Source organism: Triturus cristatus, chromosome 7, assembly GCF_964204655.1.
Source record: "Triturus cristatus chromosome 7, aTriCri1.1, whole genome shotgun sequence".
Classification (NCBI taxonomy): Eukaryota; Metazoa; Chordata; class Amphibia; order Caudata; family Salamandridae; genus Triturus; species Triturus cristatus.
In genome coordinates this window covers 936,101,186-936,113,627 of record NC_140590.1, presented here as the reverse complement: position 1 = coordinate 936,113,627, position 12,442 = coordinate 936,101,186, and the positions used below count along the sequence as shown (strand labels likewise).

The 12,442-nt window shown below is 44.4% G+C and overlaps 1 long non-coding RNA gene across 1 annotated transcript in view; it reads right to left on the bottom strand.

Moving 5' to 3' along the window:
• The window catches only part of LOC146810878 (uncharacterized), a 44,584-nt gene extending 35,962 nt beyond the window's left edge, over positions 1-8,622 (bottom strand). Inside the window, exon 1 of the long non-coding RNA XR_014965750.1 lies at positions 8,540-8,622. This is a non-coding gene — a long non-coding RNA (uncharacterized LOC146810878). The remainder of the gene's footprint in view (positions 1-8,539) is intronic.
• Between the last annotated feature and the right edge of the window lie 3,820 nt (positions 8,623-12,442).

Here is a 12,442-nt window from a genome sequence, read left to right as displayed (position 1 = left end):
TATAGATTTGGATGCCTAGGTATTTGCAGGTGGTGGGCGTGACCTGGAGGCTATGGACTCTAAATGTTACTGCTGTTAGCTGCAAATTATCTTTAACAGAAAGGCATATGATTTAGTTTCGTTATTAGCAAGGCCTGAGAATTGTTCAAAGTGCACAAAAATGTTAGCTATGGGGTGTAGATCTGCAGGTTCTTGATATAGAGGATTATGTTGTCTGCATATAGAGACAATGTGTATATTGTAGGACCCATGCTGATGCCCCTTTCGCTGTCTCTCCTGCCAGATTTATAGCGCTAGAGGCTCTAGCGCTAATACGAATAATAGCAGAGATAATGGGCAACCTTGTCTCGTGCCTCTGCATACTGAATAGGGTTGCGATACATGTGTACCTGTGCAAGCCCTCGCAGTTGGTAGCGTATACAACAATTTACCCAACGTAGATACTCAGGGGAGATGCCGAACTTTCAAAGTGCCGCAAGCATGTATTCCCAGCTGAGGGTATCAAAGGACTCGCGTAGGTCTAGGGAAATGCACCCAACTCCTCCGAGCTCAGTAGGCGTTGTATCAATTACTTGGTAGAGAGGTCGTATATTTAGAGAGGTGCTGCGACCAGGCACAAAGCCACATTGGTCTGTGTGTATTAGTTATGGCAATAAGGGAAGTAGTGGGCAGGCAAGTGTCTTGCTTAGTATTTTTATAGTCAGTGTTTTAAAGTGATAATGGGCAGTGTCCTGAGATGTCTTTAGGGTCTCTGCCAGATTTTGGGAGTGAGGTTACTAGTGCCTACATTGTAGTGGGGAAAAGGCCGTCCATTTTTAATGCTGTATGGCAGAGGCATTCCAGCTGGGAGACTATTTGGGCCAAGAAAGTATAATAAAACTCAGCTTGGAGGCTGTCCAGCCCTGGTGTTTTGTTGCGCGGGAGTTCCCTAATGGCTTCTTTAATCTCAGATTTGCTGATTGGGGCCGCTAATTCTTTTTGGTCTGTCATGGATAATCGTGGACAAATCACAGCTGAAGCTGACAAATTTGGCACTCTCCTTGCACAAATGATACGAAATGCCCCTAATCCAACCTCCATTCACGAAATCACTACAATAGACAGGATCACAGTTACCTCACAGACCAAAATAAACTCTGCCTTTCAAGATAATTATAAGATGCTATATGATGCCCCTGCAGTGGTAGATGAAAAAGAAACAGAAGTTTTCTTAAGAAATCTCAATTTTCTGTGTGTAGGATTGATAATCTATTGCGCGAAGGCGCTCAAGTAATTCAGCATATAGTATGCGTGCTTCTTGTAATTTTGTTGCCTTATTGGGATCATTTAATGCTGCCTGTCCTAATGCTCCCAGCTTGTCTTCTACTTCTTTTAGGTCCTTAAGCACAGTTTGACCTGCTCCTACTGTTGCTCTAATAGATGTTCCTCGTATAACTGTCTTGAATGCTTCCCATTCTGTTAGACGTGAGTGGGTGGTTTGCATCCTCCAGCATCTGAGAACGTAGTCTCCAAGTGGGAATTGGTGTAGGGATCCGTCCCTACAAAAAAGCGAGTTCTAGGGGATTATGATCTAATAGTGTCTTTCCTAGATAGGTAAAATGTGTGACTTAGGTTATGAGGTTAGTGGAGCAAAACCCCTGATCGAGTCTAGTATGTAACATATGTGACAGGGAGTAATATGAGTATTCATGAAGGCCTTTGTTTTAATGCGCCAAGCGTCAGATAAGGGCTTTAGCTTGCTGGGTTGCTGCTGCGCCTTGTAGCAGGGGTGTGAACGGTCTAGATCAATGTCCAGCACTGCATTGTAGTCACCCCCTGCACCCAAGGGTATCTCGCCCATTCTGCTAGTGTTGTGTTTAGGTTTTCTAAAAACCTGTCTTCATCGTAGTTTGGAGCGTATATGCTAGTTAGCACCACATATATTCCATCTAATGCGCCATGTAAGAGCACATATCTGCCATTGGTGTCTATGCGTTTTTTTAATGTTACGAAAGGGAGACCATTTTTAATCCATATTGCGGCCCGCACGCAAATGCTGAGCTTGATGTGTTGAAGATTTGGCCACTTCAGTTTCTCTGTAATTTGGCTGCTTCAGAGTTAGTAAGGTGTATCTCTTGGAGAAAGACTAGCTGTGCTTTTCTCCTATTCAGTTTGGCATATGCTCTATGTCGCTTGTGTACCGAACCTAGCCCCCAGACATTCCAAGTAATTATATTATATTTCCCTAAAGTATTCAGGTGTGTATTAGTTATTGCTAGATTCTCAGATACGTCTCGCAGATGTGAAATCAAGGGGGGACAACAGTCCTCCATGCTGAGTGGTAAGCCAAGCACACAAATTATCCCAGTGTACCCCAATACTGGGTCCAACAATTTAACTATGGTGGACCAAACAAGAAAACATAAAACTAACCGTTCCAACTGTGACCATTGTACATACGTTATTGGGGACATGGTTTGCAGTGCCTTATAAGTCAGTTAAGAACTCATGTTTCTAGCGGTGTGATAACACCAAGCAGGACGGAGGCCATTTCATTAATTGATTATGGAATGTAGTGTGAGGTGGGGACAATACTAGTACATATCTACTATTTTAGTGAGACCTGGGGTCTTCTTATCTATTTTGTGCAACTGGCGTAATTGCATACTTTACCAACAGCTATTATAAGTCCGGTGTGCAGTATCGTTGTGAAATGCTAGCTGTGGATTAAGACTCGATAGGGGTTCTGTCATCATGAAAGGTATTTGAGAAGACCTCTGGTTTGTATCATGCGTGAACGCCATGTTCCAGTCTTATCCCAAGTAACCGTTCGCTAGTTGTGGGGTAATAGAGGGGAATAGAGTTAAGCTATTTTCAGAGTCTGAGTGCATAGTAGTGTCTTCTGAGGATTCAGCTGAAGAGGGGAGATTGTTGTCTTTAAATGTTGCTGCTGTTTCTATTGCTGACTTCTGGCTTTCCAGTACCTGTTCAGGTGATGGGCCTTTGCCTGGCTTTTTCGGCTTGATTTGTTGCAGCAAATTTTCCCTGTTGCCGTTAGCTGTGAGTTTTGGGGGGTGCCTTGTGTTGATCTTCCGGGATTACAGGACAGAAATTTCTCTTCTATCCAGGTGCGTACTGCTTCATGGTCGTCAAAAAAGTATGTATTTTGCTCATGCATGATTTTGGGGCGAGCTGGATACAATAAGGCGTATTTAAGATTCAAGGTTCTGAGCTTTGATTTCACTGCTTGGTAGGAAGCCCTCTGGTGCTGAACCATTATTGTGAAGTTCAGGTAAAGAGAAATCCACTTGTTTTCGTATAGGAGAGGGGATTTTTCCCTGGCGTTGCGGAGCAGTGTACCCAGATCTTTGTAGTTGAGTATCCGGGCTACTACTGGTCGGAGCGGCGCGCCAGAGATTGTTTTTCTCGTAGGCACTCTGTGCGCTCTTTCCATGCAAAAAAGGTCCGTCAATCCTTCTGGGGCAACCCCTTCTCGCAGCCATTTATTCACGAATTGTGTTGCATTGAGTCCTTCACAGCATTCTGGCAAACCCACAATGTGGATATTGTTCCGTCCTGAGCGTCCTTCTGCATCTTGTTCTCTGTCTTGCATCATGGACACTTGACACAGTAGTTGAGTTATTTTGTCTGTTAGTTCTTTGTGTTGTGGGGCAATTTCTGTTATTAGTATTTTATTGTTTTTCACTGTATCTGCTAATTTATTGTGATCAGCTTTCAGTAGTTTGAAGTCTGTAGCCAGTATCCCTATTTGCAGATTAATTGCTCACCTCGAATCTCGTATTTCCTGTAGGATGAGGTCCAGCTTATCGAGGGTTGTGGTTATGTTTGTGGGCAGTATGCAATCTACTGTAGGTGTTAAATTGGAGCTTTCGGTTTCGCTTTGTAGCATTGATATCTGTTGGTTCCGTTGCTCTCCCTCTTGTACGGCCCATTTCTTGCTTTGTAGTGTTATGGATCTCTCTTTTCTAACCGAGAGCTGTTTCTGGGCGGAAGAGCGGGCGGAGGGGGTTCGGTATTTTGGTGATTGCCTACCCGGCAGGTGATTGGATGATCGACTCACGATTGGGGGTGCCGGTTTTGGCATGTCTCTTTCAGTACAGGTCCTGGTAGCAGATCGCTCCGTCTGACTTCTCGTTTTTCTGTGCTAGTAGCGTGCTGTTGCATGCCTTTGCATGGGTTTGGTTGTTGGGTGTGTCGCGTCTCACCTCACGTTATGGTGCATACCAAGGACAGGCCCCTGTTTCTGCCACTTCTCTTCCAGTCCTTGTTTAGAGGGCAGAGTAGGCAATGTGTGTTTTTACTGTGGGTCTTGGATTGGGCCTCGACACAGTTTACAGGGCCATCGCAAGTCAATGTGCGCCTGGAGCTCAGGATACATGTGGCACACTCACAAGGCTCATGGTTTGAGGCCCAGATCTAACGAAGCCAATAAATAAATACCGGGGATCCCAGGGAGTGGCTAGGAGAAGTTATTGGCGCCGCTCAATGTTCATGTGGGCCTGCTACAGGGAGGATTCCTCAATCAGTGGGGCCCCCTCCTCTCCGCTTTTGTATGTTATTGTTCCCTGGGCCTGAGGTAGGCCCTGAACTAGGCTCTTTACTGCTCGGTGTGGTGAGGGCTGATGAAACTGCCTAGTGCGGTGTTTTATTGTTTGTGTCCTAGCAGCCACTTTGCTATGCAGTTGGGATTCTCCCTGGCCCCTCCGGCTCCCCATGGTCACCGCCCTCAGCACCAGTCGTAGTTGGGGTCTCTCCACTAGTCGCGCAGGTAATGGCAGCGCACCCACGAAGCTCGCGGTTTGATCTCCAGATCTAGCAAAGCCAATACATAAATATATATCAGGGGTCCCATGGAGTGGCTAGGAGAGGTTATTGGCGCCGGCCAAGGTTCGTGTGGACCTGCAGCAGGGAGGATTCCTCAATCAGTGGGGGCTCCACTTCTCAGCTTTTGCACGTTATTGTTCCGCAGGCCTGGGGTAGACCCTGATCCAGGCTCTTTCCTGCATGATGCGGTGAGGGCTGATGAAACTGCCTAGCGTGGTGCTGTATTGTTTGTGTCTTAGCAACCACTTTGTGATGCAGTAGGGATTCCCCCTGCCCCCTCCGGCACCCTCTGGTTGCCACATTGCGCACCAGTCGAAGTTGAGGCCTCTCCACTAGTCACGCAGGTAATGGCTGGGATTATTACATCGGGACTCCACTGGCCGGTCTTATCACGGCTTTCAGCTTTCATCGTCGTTTGTAGTCGTGGTGAAGGGCTGCTCCAAAAGGTGTTAGAGCGCATGGTGGGGACGCCGGTCGGACTGCGCTGCCGATGCTTGCAGCCCTATCCTTGTCGTCCGTTCAGCTGACTCGCACCCTAATCCTATTATACATCTTGAGGGTGGTTTTGGGCCATAGATGTGTTACACGTTCCTCAACTTGTACTGTCCTACAGCGCTCTTCACACACACTACAACTCCCATAATACAACACCAAGGTAGTTAGAGTTGTGTACCGCCCCAAACCTCTGTTGAACGCTCGCATTGGTCAAGGATCCTGTTTAAATAGAAGCCCCTCCTTGCAAACCTCGCTTGGCTTACGAAGCTCTTGCGACCCACGCCGGATCCCTATCGTGTTCTGAAACTCCTGTACTGCCTTGGCGAGTATTGCGAACCCTGCATTTCTGGATATATTTGAGTTTCCTCTCGGAAACGTCCCTGCGTCCTTGGCGGACCCATTCCTTGTTGGTTATTGACCTCTTGAAACCTAGTGCTGGGATGAGAACATAAGGTTTTACCTGGAACCCCGCCTCTTGTGAACCCTCAACAACGCACGCTTACAACGGAGTCGTGCTACATATTTTTTCCCTTTCACGCCGTTCGCGCTCTGCAGTATCTGAGCTCAACGCTTACAGCAGCCTCACGTACCTGGACCTCCAACACCGCCAGGATTCCTATACTAAAGCTGCTACAAGGTACGCAACACGCGCTGCTCCTGTGTTCCTTGTTTTTGGTTTGTTTCTTTTTAGGATCGGGACTTTACTAACTCACTACCGCATTCCTGCTAAAAGCGGGGGATTGACAATTGCGAGGCGTTCTTGAAGTAAAGCGCGCCTTGAGAAATCTGTTCAAAGTCTTCATTTAAGTTGCCTTGTGAGCTCCAGAGAAACACTCTAACGAACTTGGTGGAGTTAACGAACTTGTTGGAGTTATCTTTGTTTTTCTTTTTTTTCTACAGTCGCATATCGATTACACTTCAACAGTGTTCTATTTTTTGCTTGTGTGGATTATTCGAACTGTATAGATGCAATCCTGCTTTCGCTCCTGCCTGTGAGGAACGTGACTGTTATTGTGCTTTTAGTTGGATGCATTCTCTGTCTCACGTACCTTGTGGAGAAATCACATATTCTGAATAAGAAGACCACGTCCTTGTATGCTAGTGTGGAGGCGGTGGAGCTACACAACTATTCTTATTCTAGTAAGGGTATACATTGTATTCTGTTTGCACAACCTTGAATAATAGTGTCCTTTTCTTCTCTCCCTGTTTATTGTTTTATCTCTACTGCAGTATCGCCATTTATTTTCTTACACCTTCCCCGTGAGAGACTTCTGCCTCCCTGGTGGGCTTCCCCAGCGGTCCTCTTCCTGGTCCCGGATCTTCCTTGGGGTATTATTCATCTTTCAGTTACTGAAGTTTTCTGTAGATGTTTATACTCTAAGGGAGATTGGAGATCCTGTTCTTCGCTCCCGTGGATGTTGGCAGTCGCACTGGGCCAATACAAGTAAGAGAGGTGCAAGGGTGACAGAAAGCCAAGCCCACGAATAAAAACATCCCCTGAGCGAAGATGGATCAGGTACACATGGATGCTACCCTGTCCAGTGAACCCCCTGTAACAACCATGAATGAATTAGCTTCTGCGGTTGTAAATCTACAAGCGGAACTCAGTCTAGTAAGAACGGAGAACCAAAGATTAGTTACAGAATTGGACCACCTCAAGACACAAAGGCGCTTCGGGGCCAGTGTAGAAGAAGTAGCGGTAAAATCGAAGAGGAGTTATATACGTCCCGCCCTCTTTCAGGTTCCCTCACATACACCTGTCCTTGCAGACCCTACTAGCAGAAACAGTGAGGCTCCTCCAGTTAATGTAACAGTAGTCACCCCCTCACCTACTCCTTTGGCCATGCCAGAACGATTTAATGGAGATAGCAGCAAATACGGGGTGTTCATAAATCAGTGCCATCTTCAGTTTCTTTGTCGAGCCTCTTCGTTTCCTGACGACGCAGCTAAAGTGGCTTTTATTATTTCCTACCTCTCCGGTAATGCAGCCCTATGGGCAGTGCCGCTAGTGGAGAATGACGACCCCATCTTATATGATTTAACTCAGTTTAAAGAAAAGATGCGAAATCTTTTTGCGCGTCATTCGTACATGCAAGCCAGTGATAACGAATTACTGAGTTCAAAACAGGGATCTAAAGATCTCTTAACGTACATAACTACATTTAATAGATTGGTCACGGAAACCCATTGGCCTAAAGAAAAAAGAACTTCTTTGTTCTATAGTGGGCTAAAGGATGAATTGAAGGACATTCTATCTCAAACTGTGGATCCTTCTGAGGATTGCGCCATGTTCATAGATCTGGTGGTTAAATTGGAACACCGGCTTAATGAAAGGCGAGGGGAAAAAACTAAAAGCGATCATCCTCGCTTTGTTTTGAATCGAACTGAGAAAAAAGACACCAAGGACCTAGGTGAACCGAGGTCCATTAACTAACATGGAAAAAGAGAAACACAGAAAACTCAATTTGTGTTTGTATTGTGGAAAAGGGGGTCATTATGCCCGAGAGTGTCCTGTGAAACCAAAGACCCCTGCAAAAACATCTACCATACAGAACAGTTTGGCTACTGCCTCGGAAAACTAACTGACTTGGAGAATCATGAGATCAATTCTTTAAGTCTTTCTTTGAACCAGATCTCCCAAGTATTGTCCAACAGGATTCCCTTGGTACCCAGGCATTTCACGCTAATGATAGTACTGGTTTTGCCTTCTCAATATCGAAAGACCATGCCGATACTCCTAGATTCAGGAGCGACGGGTAACTTTTTGGATATTTCCTTAGCCAGATCTTTAGGAATAGAGTTTGTGTCAAAAACACAACCTGAAAAAATTAGAGCATTGGTCAAGGATCCTGTTTAAATAGAAGCCCCTCCTTGCAAACCTCGCTTGGCTTACGAAGCTCTTGCTACCCACGCCGGATCCCTATCGTGTTCTGAAACTCCTGTACTGCCTTGGCGAGTATTGCGAACCCTGCATTTCTGGATATATTTGAGTTTCCTCTCGGAAACGTCCCTGCGTCCTTGGCGGACCCATTCCTTGTTGGTTATTGACCTCTTGAAACCTAGTGCTGGGATGAGAACATAAGGTTTTACCTGGAACCCCTCCTCTTGTGAACCCTCAACAACGCACACTTACAACGGAGTCGTGCTACATATTTTTTCCCTTTCATGCCGTTCGCGCTCTGCAGTATCTGAGCTCAACGCTTACAGCAGCCTCACGTACCTGGACCTCCGACACCGCCAGGATCCCTATACTCCAGCTGCTACAAGGTACGCAACACGCGCTGCTCCTCTGTTCCTTTTTTGTTGTTTGTTTCTTTTTAGGATCGGGACTTTACTAACTCACTACGATTGACAATTGCGAGGCGTTCTTGAAGTAAAGCGCGCCTTGAGAAATCTGTTCAAAGTCTTCATTTAAGTTGCCTTGTGAGCTCCAGAGAAACACTCTAACGAACTTGGTGGAGTTAACGAACTTGGTGGAGTTATCTTTGTTTTTCTTTTTTTTCTACAGTCACATATCGATTACACTTGAACAGTGTTCTATTTTTTGCTTGTGTGGATTATTCGAACTTTATTGATGCAATCCTCCCTTCGCTCATGCCTGTGAGGAACGTGACTGTTATTGTGCTTTTAGTTGGATGCATTCTCTGTCTCACGTACCTTGTGGAGAAATCACATATTCTGAATAAGAAGACCTCGTCCTTATATGCTAGTGTGGAGGCGGTGGAGGTACACAACTATTCTTATTCTAGTAAGGGTATACATTGTATTCTGTTTGCACAACCTTGAATAAAAGTGTCCTTTTCTTCTCTCCCTGTTTATTGTTTTATCTCTACTGCAGTATCGCCATTTATTTTCTTACACCTTCCCCGTGAGAGACTTCTGCCTCCCTGGTGGGCTTCCCCAGCGGTCCTCTTCCTGGTCCCGGATCTTCCTTGGGGTATTATTCATCTTTCAGTTACTGAAGTTTTCTGTAGATGTTTATACTCTAAGGGAGATTGGAGATCCTGTTCTTCGCTCCCGTGGATGTTGGCAGTCGCACTGGGCCAATACAAGTAAGAGAGGTGCAAGGGTGACAAGATGTTCCCACTTCACAGCAGAAATTGCAGGATTTAATGGCTCTGTCCGGGAGCTCTGCTATGGAGCGTCTGCCATTATCGGCAGTTAGCCACGCCCCCTTTATACCTGTGTTTTTTATGATGGAAATAAAAGTGTTCATTCTTCCATAAGTAATTCAATAACACAGTCTTTATTATATCACTGTGTTGATCTATTCTGTTTATCTATGATGTAAGGGGCCATTGTTCCTGTATAATTACTCATACCCGAGGTCCCTCTCAGACCCATTGGGTTCCCTTGTTTCTTGATAATATATGAAACCACAGATATTGCACAAAACCCACAAACCATCCATCTCAGTTTCCGTACAACCTTCTTCCAGCACCCTACCACATTCTTTCAACCCCTTTTGCTGCGCTGAACACAACAAAGACCTGTTACATAATGTCTTCTCTCTGGTGCCCCATCTACTCAGTTTCCTCCATTAATGTTCATTTCCATTGTCTTTTTTTTAGTAAAAGCATATGCAAGGTATAAGCAAGCACCTTGTTGTCAATAAAAGGCAACTCCTTAAATAAATAAACACTATCTCACACAACTCAATTGTGGGTTTTGTGGTAGCTGTTCGCTTTTTTTTTTTACAGAGTCGGAAATGCTGTTATTGATGAGTTAAAAAAAAACTCTGAGATCCAACCTAGATTAGGGAGGAGTATAAGCTGTGATCAGTTTTCGTGATTCAATATGGATCAGCTAAGACCAAGACACTTTCTGCCTTTTGCACTGAAACAAGTAGTTTATTTAAGCTGTGGGTTCGGTAAAGCCCCAGTATTTCTGTGTGAATTTTTTAGCATAAGGTCGCTGAATTGGATCCAACTACATTCGAAGTGTTTTATTTTTGTTTACTTTACCTTTAAGGTTTAAACTTCTTTATGTCTTTACAATGCAGCTCGTCCATAATTTTCTGCACATTTCTTATTGATTTTATGGTCACATTTTTCAGGATTTCCACTTCATGGTTGCACCAATATAGAGCACTATTAATTAGCTCACTGCAGTAACATAAGGGTCATTTTATTTGAGTTTAAGTCTAAGGATTGTATCAGAGTCACACATTAGTTGTATCACAGTATAAAACATTGTTCAAATGGTGAATAACTTGGAGCCAGGCATTTTATCTAAAGGAAATTTAAATTAACCAATTCAAAGCAGACTGGCTTTCAGATATAATATGACCCTTACATTCATTTCTGTCTGAAGAGTATTCCATGTGGGCAATAAGCGTCCCCTTGCTTGACAATTAAACAGAATTGCTTACTAATACCGGTCGTTATATATGCGAAATTCCTTTGAAACAAGTACATTGTTGGGTGAATAAACTAAGTATAGCTGGTATTTCGTGTCTAATGATGCCATCTGAGTAGCAAATGTAGGTCTTTATTGCTGAGTCAGTTAGTAATTGTCCCCTATTGTTTATCCTGGATTTTGGAAATTGTACTTTGTTGGGCAATTTCAAACTTCTTTGACACTCACTAGTGCTGTTCTGTTGTGAGCTTAGTAGACAAGTACAACACACATATCCGTAATTTCAGATATTGCCTCATTAAAAGTGTGACAACTTTGCTGAGACATGTTTTTTTCATATAGCGCAAACTTGACCCAAAGGTATCAGAGCACTTTACATGAGCACCAGTAGCATTACAGACGGACACATTTGTTTTTAGGTCTCGCCTGACCCAGCGCATGCGCTGGTCTGGCGAGACTTATTGAGAGGGCTCCAAAAAGTGCTACCAGGCCAGCCTAGAGCTACAGTGCATGTGCGCGGGCGCGCGCGCCGCACTTTACCGCGATTACTTTCACTTTCGCGGCCGCTTTGCATAGCCAATAGGTCTCGCTTTTGAGACCTTATAAGTATTTAGTTATGCAACTGTTGCATAGCTAAACACTTATAAGGTCCCAAAGGCGAGACCTATTGGCTATGCCAATGCTTGTTTGTTAGGCAGGGGAGATTAAGTAATTTGCCCAGAATCACAGGATGTTGAGAGTCCCTGCCGAGACTCGAATCCGAAGCCTACAGAGAGGTATAGGTACTGTGGCATTAGGAGTACAGCATCCCGCTGAGAAGTACCAGAACTGATTCCTTAAAGGTTTTGTAGTCCGGCTAAGGAGTGCCCGTGCCTTTCCTTTTGCAGTATATCAGCCCTGTAGTAAATGTGCATGCTCCCTTGAAAAAACAGCTAGAGGTACTCTGATTATAACTGCAATTGCTCATTTCATTCACTGCTTCGTCCTCTCATAAAAATACCCCAGAGGCCCAACATGACAATAAATAACCGAGGACGGCATCTGGGTAGATGCAGTCCTTTTGCAAAAATTCCAGTTCAAGTGGTGAACAGTTTTTTTTATAAGGACAACTGAACTGAACAGTCACATAGGGATTGTTCAGTGATTTGTAGTGAAACTGCACCCTGGTGAACTCGATTGCAACTGATTGACAATCCCTATTAAATATAGGGAGTTCCCTCCACATTTCCACCCAGGTAATGAACTTACTTCTGCCTTTAACAACAATAAATCTGCATTTGTTTCTAGGGTGGTAAACAATCTCAAGGGGTATTTGAATATTCACTTACACACAAATCTTTGGGTGTTCGCCTAAAGTTTCCCACACCCAGAACCTTCCCTTAAATCTGCCAATTTCATCATACCATGGATTTTCCACATTTGTAAGTGCACAGAATGTAAAACTCCACCAGTCCTGGCTCTGTTGCTCAAAAAGGACATTTTACATTTATAATGTGCTTCACCTGCATACTGTAGTTGAAATTAGATGCCTGAAATGCACTGCGAGTCAGGACGTATATGATTTCTCTGTATCTCATTCTGATATGCATCAGGTTGAAACATTTTATATGCCAGGATTGTAAAACACCTTGCTGCCCCCTTGGTAAAGTATTTGCTGTGTATTTTAAACAGATTAGCATTATTTCAAGGGTGATTTGACCATTGTACGCCCACTAGATTGCATGAACTACATTGCATGGCAATAATATTGCATCCACTTCATCAA